Below are 25,103 nucleotides of genomic sequence, written 5' to 3' on the forward strand. Positions count from 1 at the left end.
GGTAAAAATTATACACACTGTAATACCCCAAATTATTTGCCAAAATTAATAAAATTGGGCTCTAAAAGAAATTATGACCGTACAGAATATTTATTACTAGTTTGTCTACATACCTGGCTAACTAAACCGCAGATTAAACTTGATTTAATCCAATTTTCAGCCCTAAAATCTCCCAAATTCACGTCGCGTGCACATTGCTTTCTCCCAAAATTTGTTGTTGTTCAGACGCAAGAGAAACACCCGAAAATAGGCTCAATTTAAGACAAAAATGAAAGGAGGAGGAGGGGCCACGTGGCAGCGCTGGGGAGGCCACCGCCTCAATCGAAATGACGTCGTTTCAACGTCTAATGGCTGAAATAAATTGGCCAAAAATTCGCCCTCGCGCGCAGCCAGCGAATCGAACCCGCGACCTCGCCCACGCCCGCCTCGCGCGCGACCGCACCAACCTTCAACATATATGACTTTTGTTATATTTAAGGTGACTTTTTGGCCTTTTCCGCAATTCGCACCAGCACCCCCAAACTTCCATAAATCACACACACACCCCCTATATTAATTACACTAACGCTCGAAACTTCTAAAAATCACACAATTTAATTTATTTCAATTTTTTTTATTATTCCAGAATATTCCTAAAATAATTAATCAATTACCTTAATTTCTTATTTCCTTAAAATCACATAATTTATTTTTATTTAATCACAACAAATTATTTTGATATTTCTTTTAAATCAAATTACCTCAAAATTAAATTAAATTACTATTTACGGGGCGTTACAGATATGTGCACTCTTCTCTTTCATCTGGTTAGAGCAAACTTTAGTTAAAAATCCTAGCAATGTCATCCATAACCAACATCACCTTAGATCCGGCTTCATCAATAATAGTCACAGCCTCATCAACAACAATCACCATCCCTTATTTTTCCAACATGATTATCATGAATGAGAAACTGAATGGAAAAAAAATATATATTCTACTTGGTCTTCCGCTGTGGAAATCTAGTTTCTTATTCAAAGACTTGAAAGTCACTTAATAGAGACTGTTTCTTGGTTACAACCGTTATGCTTGTTGTGGCATACCATTGAACCCAGTTTGATTCCTGTTATTCAACCTCTCTACGAATGTAGTGGCTTGTGGAACCTTACACATCATCTATATACCAATATCATCACTCATATCTATGATGTCATTGGTGCATTATTCTATCCGAGACAGAATGAGTTGGACCTGAATACATATCTAAGTAAGCTACAGGCTTCAATTATTGAGTTCAATGAACTTATGCCTTCTTATACAGATGTGACAAAACAACAAGAGCAAAGGGATGAAATGTTTACCATTCTCATTCTTCATGGAATTCAGTCTAAACTTGAGCCAATCAAGGCAAAAATTCTAGGAAGTGTCTATTTTCCACCCTTGACGGAGGTATTTGCCAGATTACTCAGAGCTTCTTCTTTCATTAGTTGCAGTTGATGATTCAGAGACTCAAAATGCTGAAACTGCTAGTGTATCTTCTTTAGTGATCATCTCAAAGGAGAATATGCTCAGGTTTTTGAAGTTTAAGGGGTGATAGACTTTTCATGTAAAATTCAAGGAGAAAAACATGGGTTTGGCCATGTTATTATATATGATAAGTTCTAATATTTCTTTCTCAAAATAACTAGACAATTGACGGGCCTTTAACTTTTAATCCAGATCTTAAAACTAGTTCAATTCAATCCTCGGTCTACTATTAGACAAGGGTTGGTTTTGGTCTGGTCTGGTTCTTGACCAATCCAGGACCGAAAATCAGCTGATCTCTTTAAAGTTACTCTTTGAATGTTAAGTTTGGTTATAAGAGTTTGTTTGGTAGAAGATTAGAAGTTAAGTTAAATGTTATATTTTGTTATTATTTTGTTTTGTGAAGTTGATATTGAATTAAATGTTAAATTTGAATTGTTTTATTTGTTTTAGAGAGTTAGATGTTGTATTTCGTTAATCTAAAATATTGCATTATGTTAAAGTGTTGAGTGCTGATTGTTAATTATTGTTTAAATGTTTTTCTTTTAAGAAAATTTTTGTTTGGATGATAATATTTTTATGTATTTTATCTAAAAAAATTTAACTCATGATGATTTTTAAATATTATTTAATTTATAAACAAGTTTATCACTACACTAAGATTAATTTATTTAAAATTTTAGTTAAAGAAATAAATTATAATTGTCAAACAATATCCATTTAACATTCAGCTATGAGTATTTCCCAATGAGACTCTATGGAGGCATTTGATACAGAAAAAATTTTAAGATTCTTGAGAATCTTTGGTTGGAAATCTATATTCCTATATTTTAAATAACTTTTTTATAAAAAGAATTCTGCAAAATAGAATTCTCGGAAATAATTTTTAAGCAACTTTCTCACAAAAAGATTTTCGGGGGGTTGGGAATCCAAATTTTCCATAGACTTGAAAATGTTTTTAATAAAAAAAAAAAAAGATAAAAACACCCCTTACTCTTTTATAATTCCATACAAATATTTTATATATATTATATATTAAATATAAACATATATATTATAATATATTTATATTATTTATTATAAAATATTATATATATTATATATATGCATACACGCATATATGTACATAATGTATAAAAAATAACATTTTTTTGACTTTCTAAAGATGTTGTGAGTTTTAATATTTTATATAGTAGAATGAATTTATCATTTTTAAACAAAAAATTAAATAAGAGTAATTTTGAAAAAAGAACGTGAATTTTCAAGAATATTACATTTAACTCAAATATAGGAATGTAAAATTTCTAGAAAAAAATACTAAACATTCCTAAGAATGTTTAAACTTAACCAAACATAGAATTGCACAAATCCTGAAAATCAAATATTTTTAAAAACATTCTCAAGAATTAAGAATTCTAGGAATTTAAAAACTTCTCCCGTACCAAACGCCCCATAAGAGAAAAAGACCATGAGCAAAAGGATCCATCGAATCACAAAGCCCATTAAAGACAAGTTTAAAAATTAAAGAAAAAGTATAAAAGTCAAAAGAAAAGTCTCATGACAAAAGGCTCTGGGAGATCCTTGGGAGAGTCTTAGCAAACTCCAGCGAAATGAGTAATGGGAAAGCCATTAAGTCTCTTGGAGGAGTCTTTTGTGAGTATTCCCAAAATGACAAAAACACAAATAAATAATTCTAAAATCCCTTTATGAATTATTGAAAGGATATCCCTTATCTATAAAATTAGTTCAAATCTTAATCAATCTTGGAATATCATGGATATTTTTCATAAACCCCTAGTTCCTGAATAGGTAAACAAGTTCCTTATTCCACATAAGTAAGTCTTTTTTTACCAATGAAATAATTTTGCTAATTCTTCTTAATTTGACAATCTGACTTAAAAACAGCAACAGCAACAACAACATATCAAGTATTTATCCCATTATATGGGATCGGCTATATGAATTTTAGACTTTCATATATTTCTGTCTTTTGTTATATCGTTATTTAGGCCCATACACTTCATATCAAATTTTAATGTCTCTTCCAAAATCTTCTTGGATTTGCCTATACCTCTTCTTTTAACTAATTGTTTCATTTCATCAACTCTTTTCACAAGAGTGTCTCTTGGTCTCCTTCTCACATGACCAAACCATCTTAGTCTAGTCTCTCTTATCTTCGCATCGATTGACACTACTCATACTTTATTACAATAACCTCATTTCTAATTTTATCTTTTCTTGTATGGTAGCACATCCATCTCCATCTTAACATTATCATCTCCGCTACGCTTATCTTTTGCTCATACTAGTATTTGACTGCCCAACATTCTGAGCCATACAACAAGACTGGTCTTATAACTGTCCTATAGAATTTTTCTTTCAGTTTTAATGGGATTTTACTATCACATAACACCCCAGATGCATTTCTCTATTTTTGCCAACTTGTCTTAATTCTATGAGTGACATCCTTGTGAATTTTCTATCTTTTTGAATCATTGATTCCAAATATCAGAATATTTGTGTACTGTAGGGAATTTTCCTTGCCCTTTGATCATTTTATTTTTTGTAGAGTACTAACGACTTAAAAGATGAATTCTCGAGCAAATAAATTTATTATTATATTCAAACAACAACAATTGATTAGAAATGACTAAATTTTTAATTGATATGTTATAAATATAATTCTAAATATAAAATCAATAGAAATTAAAAATATCACCTTAGTTGAATTAATCATATCAACAATGTATTTTTGCATTCATATAGAGATAAATATGAAGCTCACGCTAATATATATTTGTTATATATCATTACTTTTTAAAACAATAATAATATATCCCTTAAATTTTCTTTATTTTGGCTTAAACACCTCCTCAAATTTTAAAATTCATACAATAAATTCTTAATCTTTTTAAAATTAACTATAGCACCCTTCAAAGGGCAAAGAGGCAAAGTTAACGCGGTTGGCTGATTAAAGGGGGTGTTGTAAGTACCTTCGAAAAGTATAATTACTAACTAGATAAATTTTAAAATTTAAAGTGTCAATACTAAATAACCAAAATTCAAAAAATATTTCACTAATTTACCCTTTACATTATTTTTAGTAATATTCATCTTATAGATCGTAGTAGAAAGTACTTTTACTTCAATTCTAATGTTTTTATTGGAATCCATTAATTAATTGGAAAGATAAGTGCACTTAACATTCACGAGTTTGGTTAGTCACCAGCACGAAATATATACAGCTACCTTTCCCATCCACCATTCAAAAGCTTTTCTTTTTCTTTTTCTTTTTCTTTTTAGGATAAAAATTAATTTAAATGAGTGAATGTTAGGTGGCCAAACTTATATTTTAGTACATGTGATTTTATGTTTTCTTTGTGCGACTATTTAAATATTTATTATTTTGATTATATTTATAAATTTATATTTTTTAATTAATTTAATCTTTATATTTTGATGTGACAACTTGAATTTTTTATTTTTCCCTTAATTTGTATTTTCGAGTCAATTTAACTAATGTACTTTGATGAGAATAATACTTTGTCATTTTACTTTATCTTTTTTTTACACTTAAAAATACAATAGTTAAATTGACTAGAAAATATAGATTCAAATGTATAATGAAAATAACAAAAAGTTTAGATTATCACACCAAAAAAAAAATTAAAGTTAAGATATTAAATTAACTCAAAAATTAGGTTTAATGGTGTAATCAGAATAACAAAAAATTTGCATGACTACACGTAAAAAAACGTAAAAATACAAGAACAAAACTATAAATTTCACCAGTATTTGACAAGAAGATGGATGGATCTAACCAACTCTATTTTTTTTATTTTTTTTAGCTATACATAGTATTATAACACACTATATATTTATTGAATTGTTAATTTTTCTTTGTAATATTATACTTCAACTAATTTCAACACTATTCAAATCGATCTGGAATTAGGATCAAAAGCTCTCGTGGGAAGACTGAACTGGTCTATTATCTAGTTGGTCCGATAGTAGACGGGCAATTTTTTTCTTATTTAATGAAAATTTACACACACATATATATATAAACACTAATATATACATTGATCTAAACAAAAATAACAATAATTTAACATTCAATAACTATTAAATAAACGGAAATGTATAGTATAGAGAAATAGAACTGGTTTTTGATTCGAATCGAGGTCGGACCAAAAATTAAACCCCAAGGAAAATGAAAAGCTGGCCGAACAGTCAATCCGGGTCACTGGGGCCCAGTTCATGTGAATCTGTTTGCTGAACGAATTTAGCTGAGTAAAGACAAAAAAAGAGGAAAGAAAATGAAAGCTACTTACTGCCACCTGACCCATCAATCACTCAAACATAGATATCATATATATGTAGAGTGCAGAAGGTGAAGGCGAAAGGCATCAGGCGTCCATTACTCATTCTGCATATACATATAATCTTCTTCTCGTCGTGGAGCTTCGAAAATGAAGGTGGCGCCCCGCGTCCATTTCTTGGCAATTCTACCGGCGCTTCTGCTCTCAGCCCAAGGAGCCATTGCCGGCCAGACAGTGAGCTACTTACCCGGATATGATGGCCCACTTCCCTTCCACCTTCAAACTGGGTAATCTCATCATTTTCACTTTCTTTTTTTTGGGTATAATATATATATATATATACACACATACATGAATCATTGATGCAGATACATAAGCGTTTGTGACTCGGAATTGTTTTACTACTTCATTGAGTCGGAAGGCAATCCTGTAGAGGACCCTTTGCTCTTGTGGCTCACCGGCGGCCCCGGCTGTTCTTCTTTCAATGGCTTTATCTACGAACTTGGTTGTTTTCTTTCTTTCTATCTCTCACCCTCGGTGCCGTACCTCAAATTTGGGAGCCCTGAGGCAAAATGTAAAAATGGGCCCTCAAATCATAGAGTATATTTAAATTTTATTTTTTTATAATAAAATATATAAAAATAAATAAATATTTATACCATATCAACGAATAAAATTAATTTTTTTTAAATTATCAATTAAAAACTACTCTAAACTGTAAGCAAAAATATCAAATCAAGTTTACATAATCAGTTATTCCGCCAACATCAATAAAATAGACATAGCTATCCAATAATTCAAATCTCCCAATACATCATAAACGAAAAATGAAATGATTCATGAAGGAGAAACTAACTGTAACCGCTAAAAGTTGATTCGTTGAAGCTAAGCAGTAAGCAGATCTGGATTCTAGAGAAGCAAATCTGCTTCAAAGACTGAATCTGATTATCCGAGGCAGCGCGAGCAGAGACAGGAGACTAAATCTGGAGGCTGGAGAGACGGAGAGCATTTGAGTGAGGCAAGGAGCCACCGGTGACCGGCCATGAAGGCGAGCAACCGCCGACCGAGCAGCAATAAACGAGGGCGAGAGCAAGAGGGCGAGCTCGGCGAGGGCGAATGGCAACGATTCGAAGGAGCAGGGAAATGAGAGAGAGGCGAAAGTGAGGGCCAGCCACCAACGGCGAAGGCGAGCTCGTAAAGGCGAGGCGCGAGGACGAGAGCAATGGAGAGGGAGTGACAGAGCGAGAGAGGGCAACGAAAGCGAGAAGGGGAGAAGGGTACAACGAACATGAAGCTTTGCAAGGGGAGAGGGTAGATTGTGGTCCGTGTGCGGCTGGGCTGGGCCGTTGGGCCCTTACCAAAAGAGGGATTTCCAATTTATGGGCCCTCAAATAGCCAAATTTTCATGAACCCTGAGGTAGCTGTCTTATGGGCCTCATGAAAGGTCCGACCCTGCTCACCCTCACTAGAGCAGATTTAGAAATAAGGGAGGTTAAATTTTTTTTTTTTTGAAGTATAAAATTACACATTACATATTCTAAAGTGAGTTGTAATTTTTTTAAATTAAGTTATTATTAAAAGTTATTATTTTTATATTAAAAATTATTTTTAATATTAAAAAATTAATTTTAATTGTGAGCGCGCTGGACAGCTCATGGATGGATCCGCCCTGCATCTTCACTCTCCCTCCATTACTTCATTTTTTATTTTCATGATACTTATAAAATGGTAGACAAAATAAATATTTTAAGCACTGTGTTTATACTTTTTTTATATTTAAATATTTTATTACTTCAATTACACTCTTAATTTAAATCCAAATATTCTTTTTCTTTTAATTACTTTCTAAATATTATTTTTCTTTTAATTACTTTTGCATGTAGGACCATTGGAGTTTGTAATAGAAAACTACACAGGAGGCTTACCAAAGCTAAGAGACTATCCCGACTCCTGGACGAAGGTGAATTACCCTACTAATTACGGCTCCCTCTGACTTTCCCTTTTTCTCAAATAATTGTTGTTAAAATGTTAAAAAAATGGTTTAGCCGCAAGAGATTATAATGGTCTTCTTCCCAATTATACTTCAAATTTCTTCGAGACTAAGCTCGTATACATATTTTTATATACTTAATATGATATTTTTTAGGAGCGAGTAAAATTTTAGTTTAATCGACATAACGAAATCTGTTCCTTCTGACCTAAAAGGATAATCTAATGGATAGTTTGGGGCAACGGCGATCCGCACCAAGGAGGGGGGGGGGGGGGAGTATTTGTAAGCGCTCAAACGCTCAAGTAAAAGCTCAAGATAGTAGAATTTTTGTAGGACTGAAAAGAACATATCTTGATTGGTGGTCGACTAACTTTTATAGGAGAGGGAAGAGGAGAGCCCCTTGCGTGTCATTGGTCGTAGTGGTAAGATAGAGAGCTAAAATTTTCTATGCTGATGGAGATCGGGGGTTGAGATATTAGGAGTTAATAAGGCTTGTTACAGTCGCGAGATCTTGGAGGGCGCTGATGAGATGAGGGTGATGCAGAGCTGGTGTTGGGTTGAGATCGGGCTTAGGAATTGAGTTCGGTGCCGAGCTATGGGCCTACTGTTTGGGCCAAGCCCAATGGAATCAGTATACAATCCATAATCAAACAGACCAAAATTGTCGATTCGATGTTGTTGGTTTGGTTTAATTTAAGTTAATCGTTGGTTGGATTCGATTTTTAAATTTGGTAATTTCAATTATTTCGTTTCAATTCGATTTTCACAATAAAAAAAAAGTTGAAACAACTAAATTGATCGAAACTGCCAAACGATAGCATTTTTTACTCGAACTTCGGCAAAATAGAAGAATTGAAGAAAAACAGAAGAACCAAACTGACCCTTTTGCCTTCCCTTTTGGCCGTTCCTTTGTAATTTGATCCGAGTCTGGGTTTCAATTTTTTACACAATTTTAACCTGTTCGATTTTAGCACTTCAATCAGTTCGGAGTGCTCACCCCTAATATTTCTTGATCAATCAATGGGTAGCAAAACACAAAAATGAGATAGTAATTTGTATTTATATAATGGAATATTATTTTATATAGGGTTATTTTAAAACATTATGATTAATTAATCACAATATTTTTTTTAAAAAAAATTATTCTTTTTTCAGATTGCCAGCATCATATTTCTAGATCAACCAGTAGGTGCCGGAATTTCTTATTCAAGAACGTTGAAGGGCTGGCCATCGTTTACCGCCTCCTCCTCCAATTATATATATATATATATATATATATTGTCAAAAATTAAATTTTATTTTTATTTAGTTTTAAGATAGTTTACCAAACATGATAATGGAATAGAATGACTATTCCATTTCTAACTGCACCAACTATGGCGACGTAAAAAAATAGTCATTCTATTCCATTCTCATTTCCTCATCCTTCATCTTGCCCTATTAAACGTAATTGCATTGTGAGTGGGGATTCTTATATTATATTTTTTTTAATGAAGAAACATTGATTGAGCTTTAATCCTATAAAGAGATTAGTGTGAGGATGAAAATGTCATGAAGCAATTAATAATTAATTATGAAAATATATATTACTGTTGTTATCAGGGGATGTTTCTTGGGAGCCCTACAACTTATCTTATAATGGATGAGAACTCGAAGGTAGACTTTGCTCACAGGATGGCCCTTATTTCAGATGAGATCTATGAGGTATTTGAAGCTTTTCCTATTCTAATTAATTAATTAATTGTATGTTGCTTAATTTCTTCCTTAAGTAGTATTTGTTAATCTACATACGAACTGAAAAAAGTGAGATATGAAAAATATTTAAAAAAAAAAAGTATTTTTTATTGTATTTGTTAAATTTATCTGACAACCTACTGAAAAAAAGTTATGTGACTTTTTATTTGAATATATTCAGATAAAATGACCATATGCCCAATGCATTCTAAAAATTTAACAAATAGTCTAATAGAAATTTTAAAATACTTTCCACCATTATTTTGATAATTCTATATTTTGATTCGAAAAACATTCTAATTTTATCCAACCTTATTTTACTCTTAAACAAACATTATTTTAAACTATAATCATCTTCATGATAGAAAACCAATAATAGTTTAAAACTTTGTATTAGCTTCATGAGAATGTAGTGATTGATGTTGTTTAAGGAGGAAATTGCTAAAATAAAAAATTATGATCTAACCATTGCTTTTAAATTTTATTAATTTTGATATATATGTAATTTATGATTTCATTCCTATCCTAGATTCTATTTTAATATCATTGCAGTTGATTATTGTTGTTGTACAAATACAATAATAAATTTATTAACTAGAAATATCATCATCAAACCGTTTAAACTTTATAAGAAAGAGAACAATTAAAGGACGCATGGAAGTCTTCACGCAAACACTTTGATGTTTAAGTCTGACATTAAAAACTCAAATATTATATTGAAACTTGTATCAGAGACATATTTTTCTGGAATGAGAGCTCATATGTATGTAGAGGAGTATTGAGTTTTTCCAAATCTCCTAGTATTATGATTCTTTTTATAATATTTATTTTAATATTTTGAGGTCCACTAGAATTAGAATTTTTATAGATAACGTTTATCCTGACATTTTAAGATCCACTAGAATTAGGATTATTATGAATAATGTCTATTTTGACATTCTGGAATCTACTAGAATTAGGATTCTTACAAATAATGCTTGTTTTGATGTTTTGCTATCCATTAATTATGATTTTTATGGATAATGTTTATCCTTTTTACAAAATTTTTAGAGGAATTTTTAAATGTTGGAATTATCCTATTTGCAATTTATTTAGGACCCCCAATCAAAGGGAATTTTATAAAGTTTTTGTCCAGAAAATTATGTTGCGCTTTTGGACTTTTTATTTATTTTTTAAAGACATTTTGTCTATAATATATTAATTTTGCCCATAATACATCAATTACTAATGTGACAAATTATGTTTTATAACTTAATTAGTTAATGAGGATGCTAAGTTTGCATGATTTTTGTAACATCTCGAAATTTAGAGATAAATATTGATTATTAATTTTGGTGTTTGAAGTCATTATGAAATATTTAAGGAATTAAGAGAAAATAATAATTTATGTTATTTGAGAAAATAAGAAAATAAGGGTAATTAATTAAATTATTTAGAAATGGCTAATCATTATTAATTATTGTACTTGTGGTGATTATTATATATTTGTGGGTTAAAAGGAAATATTAATTTATTCGGGTATTTGAAAATTTAAGAAAATGTTTATTGATGTTATTTTGAGAAAATAATTAAGTTAATTGGGAGTATTTATGAAAATAGTGAAATAAATTAATTTAGTGGATTTTTGGAAGTTTTAGGGTATAAGTGAAATAAGAAGGAAATAGAAGTTCGAATGCATGTGATAATTTTCGGAAGTTTAGGGGTGCCGATGCAAAAGTTGGAAAGTGATTGGAAGTTACTTTAAATTTAATTGAAGGCATATATATGAGCGCGGGTGCGAGCGGTCGCGTGCGAGGGCGGTGTGCGACTGAACGCGGGATTGAATCCTCGTGGGCATGCGCGAGGTTGGGAAATTTTGCCAATTTTAATCGGCCAGGAGAGGGCTGAAACGACGTCGTTTCAGCCCTAAGGCAGTGCTGGCATGCGCAGTTGCTGGCCGCGCCACGTGGTCGCGTTCTGGCCACCAATTTTTGCCTTTTTAAGCCCATTTTGGGCGTTTATGAAGCTGCAAAATCAGAAGAAAAATTGAAGAAAGAGGAGCAGCACGCTGCGATGAAGAAATGAGAAGTTTGGGGGAAAAAAAATCCAAGATTAAATGAAGTATAATTGAGGTTTAATTAGTTAGGTACGTAGAGAATTATGTATTAATTATTCTGTACGGTTGGAATTTAATTTTGAATCCGATTTTATTAATTTTGGGAGTTTATGCGAATTTGCAGTGTGTATTAATTTTGTAATACCCCGAGAGCTCAGAGAAGTTAGTATATATCGAAGATAGTGTAAGAAAGGAAACACTACCAGCTGGATACCTTTTGGACTGAATGTTGGCAAAGAACTCCCAAGTTAAGCGTGCTTAACCTGGGGTAATTCAGGGATGGGTGACCCCCATGGAAAGTTCGCGTAGGCCTATCAGGATAAGTTATTCCGGTTCTTCCTATCGCTCGATTGGGATGTTACAGGTGGTATCAGAGCCGACTCCCGAGCCTCTGAGCGCGGTGGTGGGGCAAACCTCAGCGAGGAGACTGAGTCCCGAGGGGGGTGTGTGTAGGCCCCTATGGGGGGTGCATGTAGGCACCTTAGGCAAATCCCACATCGGCCATGCAAGGGGGGAGATCTGGGATCGGTTGTAAGGTCGCATGACGAGGACGCCATGTGCTTAAGGGAGGGGGGGAATGTAATACTCCGAGAGTCCAGAGAAGTTAGTATATATCAAGGATAGTGTAACAAAAGAAACAACACCAGTTGAATACCTTTTGGGCTGAATGTTGGCAAATAATTCCCAAGTTAAGCATGCTTAACCTGGGGTAATTTAGGGATGAGTGACCCCACTGGGAAGTTCGCGTAGGCCCATTAAGGTAAGTTGTTCCGGTCCTTCCTATCGCTCGATCGGGTCGTTACAAATTTGGTAGCATTCAAGCATAAAAATGCTGTAATCAGCTTAAACGAGGCAAGCTCCCTTTACCCTTGCGATCTTTTTCCATTTTGTGAACCTCTCGTCTTTCCTTAATTTATTTTGGTTTCACGTATTAATTATACGAATTGAGTATTTATTAGCATAAATTAACTTAAGATAAATATGAGATTCGTTGGGGTTTTATTTGCGGTGTGCTTACGTGGGTAAAAATTATTAGAAGCGGTATATGTTTAAGAATTTTATATGACTAAATTATTTATATAATTACTCGATTAGATTTATTTAATAGAAGTTATGATTTTATTTATTACTAGGAAGCATTTTACTTCACAGCGGGAGTACAAGAAATGCAAGAAACGGCCGTGCAAAGGCAAGCTCTTAACTCTCTCCTCATGTTCTTTAATTCCCGTGAGAGACTCCGTGGTTTCTCGTATTTTATCCCATCACTTACTCTAAATCGGCGCATAGCATTATTTATTGAGTTATTATTCATTTGGTATAATTTAAATTAAATCTGGGACTTCTAGAATCTTATGTGTTGTGTGTCTACAGGGGTTTGTATCTCCCTCATTTCTTTTGGAATGATGCCGAACCCAATTTGGGGACTAGATTCCTAGATGTACGGATTTATTTATGGATTTCTCAGGTTTATTTATGGTTCGGCTAGGGCTATCGAGCAGTGGGGCAGTGGTCGACTGTCTGGTGACGTTGGAGTAGACTATCGTACGGCTATGATGTGGATCGTTGGGCGAACACTTCTAGTTACTTACCGTTGACCGGTGCCGGACAATGCTGATTAACTCTGCCAGTATGTAATTTATTGCATGATTTGATATGTTGTATTACTATTCATGGTTTGATATGCACATGGGTACGGGATGCATGTTGGAGTATTCATTTATTGAGTATACTTGGACACAAGCATTCTAACGTGGTTAGGTTGCATCCGGTACGAGCATATGTATCGCGTGTGATTTACTATATGGGCAGAGTATGATCTGATGTCTGGATGTATGGGCGTCAATGTATCACATTGATGCTCACTATGTCATTGCATTTTTATGTGCATTTAATAGTATCACTAATTAGTGGTACATCATTATTATTATTAGAGACACATATTAAATGATTTAAGGGCACATAATATTATATTTAGAAAAGTATTTCATTTTGTCTCTAATAATTATATTTGATTCTACTTAGTCACTAAAAAAAATGATTTTAGAGACAGATTTTGAGGAAAAAAAATTTCGTCTCTATTAGAGACGATGTGGAGACATAATTAGAAAAAAAGTTTTAAAGATGAATTTAGAGATGAAAATTAGGTGTTTCTGATTTTTTTTTTTTTTGTTTCTGTATGATTTTTCCCGATCAAAGACAGAAATGGCTTAGAGATGGAAGTAAGCTGACCTTAGAGACAGAATTCAACTTAGAATAAAATGGTGCTTTCAAGGCAATTCGAATCCGAAACCAACTGGAAGTAAGGGTCCTAACTTGGACCATTTGGCCACGAGGCTGTATCACCAGTTCAATCATCCCATATATTTTATTTCCATTTTACTTCTATTGAACATATGAATATAGTATGATAGGATAAATCAGATATATTCATAGAGTCTTTAAAGAAAACAAAGATTGAAATGTTTGGTTGAATCAACAAAAAATTCAATCTATTGACGCAGTTAGTTTGTATTGAATTGCGTTATAAAATTGATGCAAATTTGAAAGTTGAAGCTTATAATTGTTAAAATTGAAATTTTATTATATATAAATTAAGTTCAATCTTGCATTAATATTCTAACCTTCAACTAAATAAATTAAGTCGATCAAGGTATATAACTGTTTCTTAAAAGATACTAAATTTAGGAAATCTACAAAAATTGTCATTAAGATAAACCAAAATCAAAATATAAACCCAAAATGGCTTAATTAAGTTCCTAGATTAAGATAAATATTAATAATTTTGATTAATTTGAATGAAATTTGAGTTAATTCTTCTATTGTCAAATTGCTGCATAATAAATCAAAATAATTCACCAATGCACACTCTTAATGTCTACCACATTTTCACTTTGATCGTGCAGTCCAATTGTTGTGACGTGTGAAAGCATGCGAGCAATAGTAAAATAAGTGTATTTTAGAATACAAAATAATTGATATCTTAGAATATAAAGCATACGCATAATAATAATTTGTATTTTTAAAATATAAGAAAATTGATATTTATATTCTAACATATGTGGAAACATCTGACTTTAGAGATGGAAATTTTTGTCTCTAAACTCTATATTAAGGGTTTTTTATTTTATAATAAAAAAATTAATATTTTTTGCATATGATAATTTAATAATAAAATTAAAATACAATACAAGTTGAGATATTTCTTTTTGTTATTTTATGATTTACCATTTAATGAATACTTTTTTGTAGAACGCGAAGAGGGCTTGCAATGACAGCTACACAAGTGCAGACCCAACAAACACAGCTTGTAAGATAGCCATGGCCGAGATAACAAAGGTCAGAGCTAATCAAATAGCTGCAATATTGCCAAACCTATATTTTTTTTTCCCTGCACTTTTGCAATTATTTAAATTTTTTATTATTTTAATTATACTATTAAATTTGTATGTTCAATTCAAATTAACTTATATATTTTAATATTTTTTCATATAACAACTCGAATTTTTTATTATTTTAACTGCACCCTTAGACTTGTATTTTTGAGTCAATTTAAATTTTTGTATTTTAACATTAACAGAGTGTGATGTGTATTTTGTTATTCATTTTATTTATTTTTTTTACACATGACAGTATAGGGATTAAATTTACTCAAAAATATAAGTTCATGGGTGTAATCGAAATAGCAAAAAGTTTAAGTTACCACTGAAAAAAAGAGAGGTTAAAATACAACAATTAAATTAACTTAAAAATTAAATTCAATGATATAATTAAAATAATAAAAAATTTAAATAATCACACAAAATAGCTAGAAGTACATATGAATTTTGTCAACCATATATGGAGAATGATTCTTGATGCGAATGGGATCAGGAATCTTAGACCCATAAATGTATATATATTATCCACTAATTGTTGATGTTGGAATTGACAGTGCACAAAAGGTGTGTTTATGGCTAACATTTTGCAACCCAACCGTCAAGCATTCTCTCCTCAAACTCAAAGTGATCCATTAGGAGAAACTGCAGAAAGAAGATCGCTTCAAGTTGAAGAACACCATCATCATGCCCTTTCTCATTTCCTCTCTCCAGTAACTATTCTCTCTCTCTCTCTCTCTCTCTCTCTCTCTGTGTATATATATATATATATATATTAGAGGGATTTTCTGTGCTATACATGAGTCTTGATATAGTGATAAAATTATTTTAAAAGCCTGTTATTGTTTTAGGGTATACATATATATATACACCCATGGATTAGAGAAATGACTTGTGCTATATACATATAACTAAAAAAAAATAAAAGGTTTTATAAAGGCGCACCTTGGAGGTGTTTAATTAGTAGTTATAGTTTAGTTTGTTTTCATTTTTTTATTATGTAAATTTTAAAGAGTAAATTGCGTTAAAATCTCTTGTGGTTTCACTGTTTGTATAGAAGCCACCTATAGTATAAAAGAGTATCGAGATATTTTTGTGGTTTATTGTTTGCTCGGACACCCCCTTTATATAGTTTAAAAATATCCTTAGATGAGGATTCTGAGCAAAAATATTAAGTCACAGAAACTTCTAAAAATATTTTTAAACCATAGAATTTATCAATGTTTTAGAATGAGATGTTCGGGTAGAAAAGGTACACTATGAGGGCCTCCAAATATATTTTTAAACCACAGAAAATCTCTTTCCAAATGACTCAACCCACGTAGAGTCTAGGTACAATTTACCTAATTTCAAGTAAAAAAATTGCATCGTTACCTTTGAGATTTGACGTAATTAAAAGAACTATCTCTCACGTTTCAAAAATAGTAATAAACTCATTTGTTGTTAAACAAATGAACAAAATAACTATTTATCCTTTATTCTTTTACTCTTTCCTCTAATTTAAAAAAAGTAAAAATAAAAAACAACCAATGATGACCAATTGCATAGGTTTTGATGTAATGTAATTGTGTTTGTTAATTTTTTTAAGCTAAATATATAAATGTGCTTGTATAGAATGGATGTACATAGAAATTAAATCGTCACTCTTTGCGTCTCTTATAGTCCTCTACACATATATTCATCTACGCGTGGGCAAACGACCATGCTATACAAGAAGCTTTACATGTGTGAAAGGTACTATTTCTATCAATATTTAAAAAAAAAAATCATTTTATTGACATCGCTTCATAACACTAAAATGCTCTATTTATTTGTATAGTTACGTTATTTTTGCAAAAAAGATATTATTTATAGCGACAAAAACATTATAATTGATGAATCAATGGTTATGAAGTGGAATTAGGGAACTGTGTCGTATTGGAGCAGATGCAACGGGAGCTTATCATACTCAAAGGACATGCCGAACGTTGTCCCTGTTCATGAAGAGCTAAAAAAGTTTGCTTTACAAGTGATTGTAACTAGGTAAGCTTTCATATATTCTCAATTTATATATTCTCAATTTATGTTAGTTTGGATCACCCAATCCCTTGGGTGGCGAGAAAAGTGTGGACAGTCTATGGTATTATTAGGCTTTGTTGGGGTGGTTTTGTTTGGAGCTTTGGTTCGAGTCTTTAGTCATGACATGGTTACATGTCAAGGACCATGTCTTTTTCACTATTTTTAGTGACTAAATAGTAAAAATGATCACTGAATTTTACACTAACATACAAAAAGATTATTAAACTTCAAATTGTAGTCAAAAGGTCACTGAACTTCAATTTAGTATACAATTTCATAACTATCGTTAATTGTCATTAAAAGAGACTAACAAAATATTGACGTTTTTGTACTTTAGTGCCGAGTTTAGTGACATTTTTGTACTTTAATGCAAAGTTTAGTGATATTTTTGTATTTTTGTGCAAAATTTAGTGACTACTTGTGCTGTTATTTGTCTATATTGTTAGTCAAGTCAACGTCTCATTAAACCTTTTTAACGATAATTAGTAGTAGTTATGGAATTGTATATTAAATTGAAGTTTAGTAACCTTTTTGTAGTTTAGTGCAAACTTCAGTGACCATTTATGCTATTTAACTACTTTTAGATTATATATCAAAAGATGGTTCAATCCTATGTAGATTATGCATTTTAACTTTAGATTGTTGGTGGTTGGGCTTGTTTCGTTGGGTAGTTTTTATCTGTGTTTGTTTGCCTTGCAATGGGGGCGGATCTAGAAAACTACGTAGGGGGAGGCTGAAATTGTTTTGGGGGGTGTTGATGTAACATCTCTAAATTTCCTTCAATTTCTCTTTTAAACAAGCTTTGATAACTATAACGTCCCTATCATCAGAGACCCCACAACCGAGGAATCTGAGAAGGAAATGTTAGAAAGGATAACACATACGTAAGGCTCAAATAAAAACATCATACATATTCCTTGATATTAACAAGGAAAGCCATATTCATACATCATCACTCATATAGACATATACACATTAGGGTTAACATACCCACCATATCCCATCAGGGGGTACAACTTAGACAATACACAAAATCTAACTTAGTATTACACATCTCAAAATACCTCCAAAGACCTTTCGATTGAGACAGCTCTATACACACTCTACCCCATGGCTCAAATTTCACTTGACTTGCCCATTTATTTGGCCTTACCCTTACCTGGAATAATGTAAACAAATATGAGCCACAAGGCCCAACAAGTATAGTTGAAATGAAGTGAGCATGAGAATCATGGGTATTGAGAAGCAATAAGAATCATGAATAACATTTAAGGAACTCACGCCACACCTCTTTACATCACTTTACATGATAACAAGATGAAACATGCATTCATGCTCATATGCAATCTTTTAAAACCATAACCATGGGACCGAAGTCCATCTCTGAGTCAAGGCTCTCTCTATATGGATATATTTTGCGGAATCCATCTATCGTACGCATCATGAAGCCTTTAAACATCTTAAAACTCTTTTCATGCACATGCTCCATACATCATCACAACCATACATATTTGTAATGACTTCTCATATATAACTGACACATGACTACCCGAAGCAACATACACAAAAGAGCAAGATGACATCAAACCCTTGCATGTCCTCAGTAGCTACTGGTAATTCGTCATATGACACATCTTCCTTAACCCCAAGAGTTTGATAATTAATAATATTGATGGTCTGGAACATACTTTCACAACATAGACACATAAAATGCATTATGAACATCCGGTAGGCTAAGGATCCTACCTATTCCAATATCTCAAATGGTCCTACATATTGAGGACTGAGTTTTCTTGAGATCCTGAATCTCCACACACCTTTCACAAGAATTACCTTCATCCATACATGATCTCTAACAACAAACTCGAGGTCACAATGTCGTCTATCAACATAACTTTTCTATTTATCCTAGGTCGCCTTCTTTCGGGCCCTGATGAATCAGATCTTCTCAGAGGTCTGCTCAATTATTTTTGGACCTAGTAAAGTCCTGTCTTCTACTTCTTCCCAACAAATGGGTGATCTACACGGCTTACTATAGAGTGCCTTATATGGTGGCATCCCAATACTAGAATGCAAACTATTATTATAGGCAAATTCCACCAATAAAAAATGATCATCCCAACTATCTCATAAATCTAGCACGCAAGCTCTCAACATATTTTACAGGGTCTGAATAGTCTGTTATGTCTGTCTGTCAGTCTGCAGATGGAATGCAATACTAAATTTTAATTGAGTCCCTAAAGCCTCATGTAAGGCCTCCTAGAACCGAGAAGTAAATTTGGGGTTGTGGTCCGATACAATATTGGTTAGGACTACATGTAACCTTACTATTTCTTCAATATACAACTTAGCTAACCGATTTAAGGGAAATGTCTTCTTAATTGGCAAGAGGTGTGCTAACTTCATTAGTCGATCTGCTATTACCCATATTGCATCATGCCCTTTTGAAGTTCTAGGCGTGATCCCACTTCCATTATGGGATTGATAGTGAGTGTAACAAACTAACGGGTTTCTAGTGCTTTACTTTCACTTGTTGACACACCAGGCATTGTGAGACAAACTTGGCCACGTCCCTCTTTATACCATCTCACCAAAACTGTCGTTGGAGATTCTAATACATTTTTGTCATGCCTGGATGAATGGTATTACGGACTTTATGAGCTTCAGTCAAAATTTCTTGTCTGAATTCTTCGTTCTCTGGCACACAAATCTACCCTTGCAAAAGTAATAGTCCGTTGCCCCTCTGGATGTATCCTATAGCCTCAAATTTCTCCATATTAGCTAAAACTTTGGCTAGTTTCTCATCAGTAGACTATTGAACCCGAATCTGTTCAACTAATTTCGATTGCACCTTCATATAATCGCAAAACATAATTGGTCTTTCCTCAGATGGAGAGATAGAGAAACCACTCAACTGCTCCAACATGAACCATTCCTGCACCATCATAGTTACAATGGATGCTTCCCCTCGACTCAAAGCATCAGCCACCATATTGGCCTTTCCTGGGTGATATAGAATGTCACAATCACAGTCCTTAAATAACTCCACCCACCAATGCTACCTCATATTTAATTCCTTCCGGGAGAAAAAGGTACTTTAAGCTTTTATGGTCCGTGTAAACCTCCACCTTCTCACCATATAGGTAATGTCTCCAAATTTTCAATTCAAACACCACGACAACTAATTCCAAATCATGTGTTGGGTAGTTCGCTTTGTACTTTTTCAATCACTACGAGGCATAGGCATTTATGCGACCATCCTGAATCAACACACATCCCAACCCTGTATGAGAAGTATCATTATATATGGTAAATTTCTCTCTGCTCCTAGGGATAGCTAACACTGGGGTGGTAGTTAGTCTTCGTTTCAATTCCTAGAAACCGGTTTCACATGCTTCATTCCACTTGAACTTCACCCCTTTCCACGTCAATTTAGTCATAGGAGTAGATAAATGGGTGAAACCCTCTATAAATCTCCGATAATAGTTAGCCAAACCAAGGAAACTATGAATTCCAGTTATTGTTGTAAGTCTCGACCAATCAACCATAGCCTTGACCTTCTTGGGGTCGATTGAAATACCCTCACCAGAGATTACATGACCTAGAAATCCCACTCGTCACTACCAAAAGTCACACTTACTGAGTTTGGCATATAATTGTTTTTCCCTAAGTCTCTACAAGATTAGTTTGAGATGGACCTCATGTTCCTCTAGACTTGGTGAGTAAATCAAAATGTCATCGATGAAGACAATTACAAAGCAGTCTAAATACTCCTTAAAGACTCAATTCATTAGATTCGTGAAAACTGTCGGGGCATTAGTTAATCCGAATGGCATAACCATGAACTTATAATACCCGTAGCGGGTTCGAAAAGTTGTTTTCTGCACATCTTCCTCTCTAACGAGCACTTGATGATAATTAGACTTCAAATCAATTTTTGAGAATATTGATGCCCCCTAAACTTAATCTAGTAAATGATCCACAATCTGTAATGATATTTATTCTTTACTATCACTTGATTCAACTAACAATAATCGATACACAACCTCATCGATCCATCATTTTTCTGTACAAACAATACTGGAGCACCCTATGGCGACGCACTAGGACGAATGAATCCTTTATCAATCAACTCTTGTAGCTGAGTCTTTGACTCTTTCAATTCATTCGGGGCCATTATATAAGGTGTTTTCGAAATGGGTTGGGTGCCTAGCACTAAATCAATAGAAAATTCAACATCTCTTCGAGGTGGCAATCCTAGCAATTCATCTGGGAACATGTTAGGGAACTCACAAACTATCGAAAGGTCCAACAATTTTGCCTTACTGTTCCCATCAGTAGTCACAAAGTTGAGGTACACCTCACAACTGTGTCGTACCAACCTCTCTGCCTTCATTATCGAGACAATTAGGATTGAACGCATTGGCTTAATACCCCTATACACAATAACTGGTTGCTAGGGTAACTCAAAATAATCACCTTCCTTTGACAATCAACCTTAGCATAGTGTCGAGATAACCAATCCATACCTAGGATAAGATCAAAGTCCCTAATACCCAACACCACTAAGTCACCAGGACATTCCTTGTCTTACACTTTAATTTCACAATTCTAGAGTACCTCACTACCCAATAACACCACATCCCCAGGTGTAGACACAACCAGGTAATATGGAAATATAGTTCTAAGGATGAGAACATGACATATAACATGTGATGTAACAAAAGAATGAGTTGAATTAGTATAAAAAAACACATGCACATCGACACCATATAAAGAAAGAATACCTTGAATAATCTCGTTCCCTTCCTCTGCATTTGCTGCCGTCAAGGTGAACATCTTTCCCTGCATATAGGGTCTATCTACAATAGTAGGATGTTGCAACATCGTCATCTATGGGACTACTCTTTGTGCCCTAGGTGCTGCTAGGCTCTGGTTAAGCTAAGACCCTTGTCCTCTGAATTTCTGCTCTCCATACTGAGACTGGGCTAGTTGCGAACAATTATTTTCTTGGTGCCCTTTCTGACCACATTGAAAGCACTTCACCTCTACGTTTGTCATTGCCTTATCTTAACTATGAAGACATTCCCTTCGCACATGCCCCATTTCTTAGCATAAATAGCAAACTCCACTACCAAAAAGACAGGGTTCCTTATGTCTCCTACCACAATTACCACATAGCAGAATTCTTATCATCCCACTTGTCGGACGTGTTTCCCATTTTCTCTTCTTATCACCATTTGGTATACCCATTTCTCTTTGCACCCTTTGTTCATTCCTCAATTTAGTCTTATCTCACTTAATGGTATAAGCTCTCTATACTATAGTCAAGTAATCCAGAATCCTTACTCCAGGTAGTGCATGTCGAATATCAACTCGTAGACCCCTTTGGAATTTCACCACTTTCTTCACCTCTGTTGACACCAATTATGGAGCAAATCTAGCTAAAGAAATGAACTCAGTTTCATACTGGGCCATTGACTTACTTATTTTCACTAATATGTCTTCTACTCTCGAATCTAGTTAGGGAAGAGTTGCTCATTGAATGCTTCTTAAAATTCTTCCCATAATGGTTCCCTACCAATGTACCTTTGTCGAGCTATTTCCTACCACCTTTCGGCATCCCATCTCAAAAGAAAGGTGGCAAATTACACTTTATGTGCCTCACTGCATCCCATAGTTTGAAGATGCTTTTCTACAGACAACATCCAATTTTTCGCTGTTGCAACATCTATGCCTTCGTAGTACTCAAGAGGTCGAAGCACCATAAAACTCTTTAACAATTGGCCACTTGCATCCATCCCTTGAACCACTAGATTGGAGACTTGACCGTTATTATTCTCGAGCTCTCGTCTTACTTGATCCTGACCCTGATTATGCCTCAACTGGTTAGCAGCAAGCATATCAACCGTCCTCAGTATCCCTCTTAAAGCTTCTTGCACCTCACTCATCTCTTGTCGCAACCCTCCACTGGATTTGCCTAAATCTTGAGCACAAGTGCAGGTGTGGGTATAGGTTGGCCATGGCCTTAGCTCTGGGTTAGTGGCCTTCCTCAACGAGCACTCATTTTCCTGCACAACTAATATATTTAGATTCTAATTCTTATTTAGTCACACATCTATTTGTTAGAAATACTCTTAACTCTATCCAACATTCTTATGCGTACAGAGACTCATCCCAACCTTGCTCTGATACCACAAATGTAATGCCCATAAATTTCCCTCAATTTCTCTTTTAAACAAGCTTTGATAATTATAACGTCCCCATCATCGGAGACCCCACAACCAAGGAATCCAAGAAGGAAACGTTAGAAAGGATGGCACATACGCAAGGCTCAAATAGAAGCATCATACATATTCTTTGCTATTAACAATGAAAGCCATATTCATACATCATCACTCATAAACATATATACATTAGGGTCAACATATCCACCATATCCCATCAGGGGGCGTAACCTAGATCATACACAAAATGTAAGTTAGTATTACATATCTCAAAAGGCCCATAAGGACCTTCCGATTGAGACAACTCTATACACAAACATGAGCCACGGCTCAAATTTCACTTGACTTGCCCATTTCTTTGGCCTTACCCTTACTTGGAATAATGCAAACAAATATGAGCCATAAGGCCTAACAAGTATAGCTGAAAGAAAGTAAGCATGAGAACCATGGGTATCAAGAATCAATAAGAATCATGAATAACATTTAAGGCACTCACGCCACACCTCTTTACATCACTCTACATGATAACAAAATGAAACATGCATTCATGCTCATATGAAATCTGTTAAAATCGTAACCATGGGACTAAAGTCCATAGCTGAGCCAAGGCTTTCTCTCTGTGGATATATCCTGCAGAACCCGTTCGCCACACGCATTATGAAGCCTTTAGACATTTTAAAACCCTTTTCATGCACATGTTCCATGCATCATCACAACCATGCATATTTGTAATGACTTCTCATATATAATTGACACACGCTTCGCTGCGTGCACGGCATGCGTGTGGCCTGGCTCCCAACACGACATCGTTTGGCATCCTTTATTGCTGAAAAAACAACATTTTTTTCCCAGCCGCTTGCCTTGGATTCAAACCCAAGACTATCCACAGCCTCTTCTCGCATGCATGCCATCTGCTCTACCTCTTCTCTCAATTAATAATGCACATATTTTGTATTTAAGATGATATGGTCACCAATTTTTGAAATTACACTTAAACCCCAAAATTTTTGAATTTTTGCTAATACTCCCTTGATAAAAAATACATTAATTTTAATTCCTTATACCTAATACCTTACACACAAACAGGTCATTACAGTAGAACTGCACATCACAGATTTTGGGGTAGGCAGTAATTTTGTAATACCCAAAAAATTATTAAGAAAATAAATGATATTTAATGAAGGGTATAACTGGAATTATCGAAAGAATAAGGCTATATGACACACTAACGTAGTCTTAGATGATTAAATCAGTCAGAGGGAGTAACCCGGACCTTAGATAGCTAAAGAAAATTGTACAGTATCGACAAGTGATTCGAATTATGATTTTTAGTGATGAAAGAAGTGGGATCGGGAACAGTTTTCGGTACAGCTGTCGACCGGGCTGAGAAAACCGAATCGACGTAGGAAACATCCAGAAGATCAACGGAACGTGTCAAGGACTAATATATAATGTGTAGAACAACCCTTAAGCGATTTCGGGTTGAATCAAATGGATTTAAGGACTATTTGACCAGTTGGGCCTAAGTGCAGTTTTCTAAATTTGCTCGAGGAAGGTCAAGACAGTAATTTTTCAGAAGTTTCAAGGACCAAATGAAGAGTGCTAATCTTGAGGGCCTTAATGGTGTAGTTGGATTTATCAGGGGTATCATGGAAAGAAGAAAAATGAGATTAGAGAAATTATGGGGGTCAAAGTGCAAAAAATGGAAAATTGCATAGTGTGAACACGGCACCTGCAAATCGGCCGCCGCAAATCCTTGCACATGGAGGCCAAATCTGGAGATTGGACGGCCGAGGCTTT

The 25,103-nt window shown here is 34.0% G+C and overlaps 1 pseudogene; it reads left to right on the plus strand.

Annotated features, from left to right (window-relative positions):
* The first annotated feature begins 5,757 nt into the window (after window positions 1-5,757).
* LOC127813274 (serine carboxypeptidase-like 18) overlaps window positions 5,758-25,103 on the plus strand; it is a 132,532-nt pseudogene continuing 113,186 nt past the window's right edge.

The sequence above is a fragment of the Diospyros lotus genome, chromosome 11 (assembly GCF_014633365.1).
Source record: "Diospyros lotus cultivar Yz01 chromosome 11, ASM1463336v1, whole genome shotgun sequence".
In the NCBI taxonomy this organism is placed as follows: Eukaryota; Viridiplantae; Streptophyta; class Magnoliopsida; order Ericales; family Ebenaceae; genus Diospyros; species Diospyros lotus.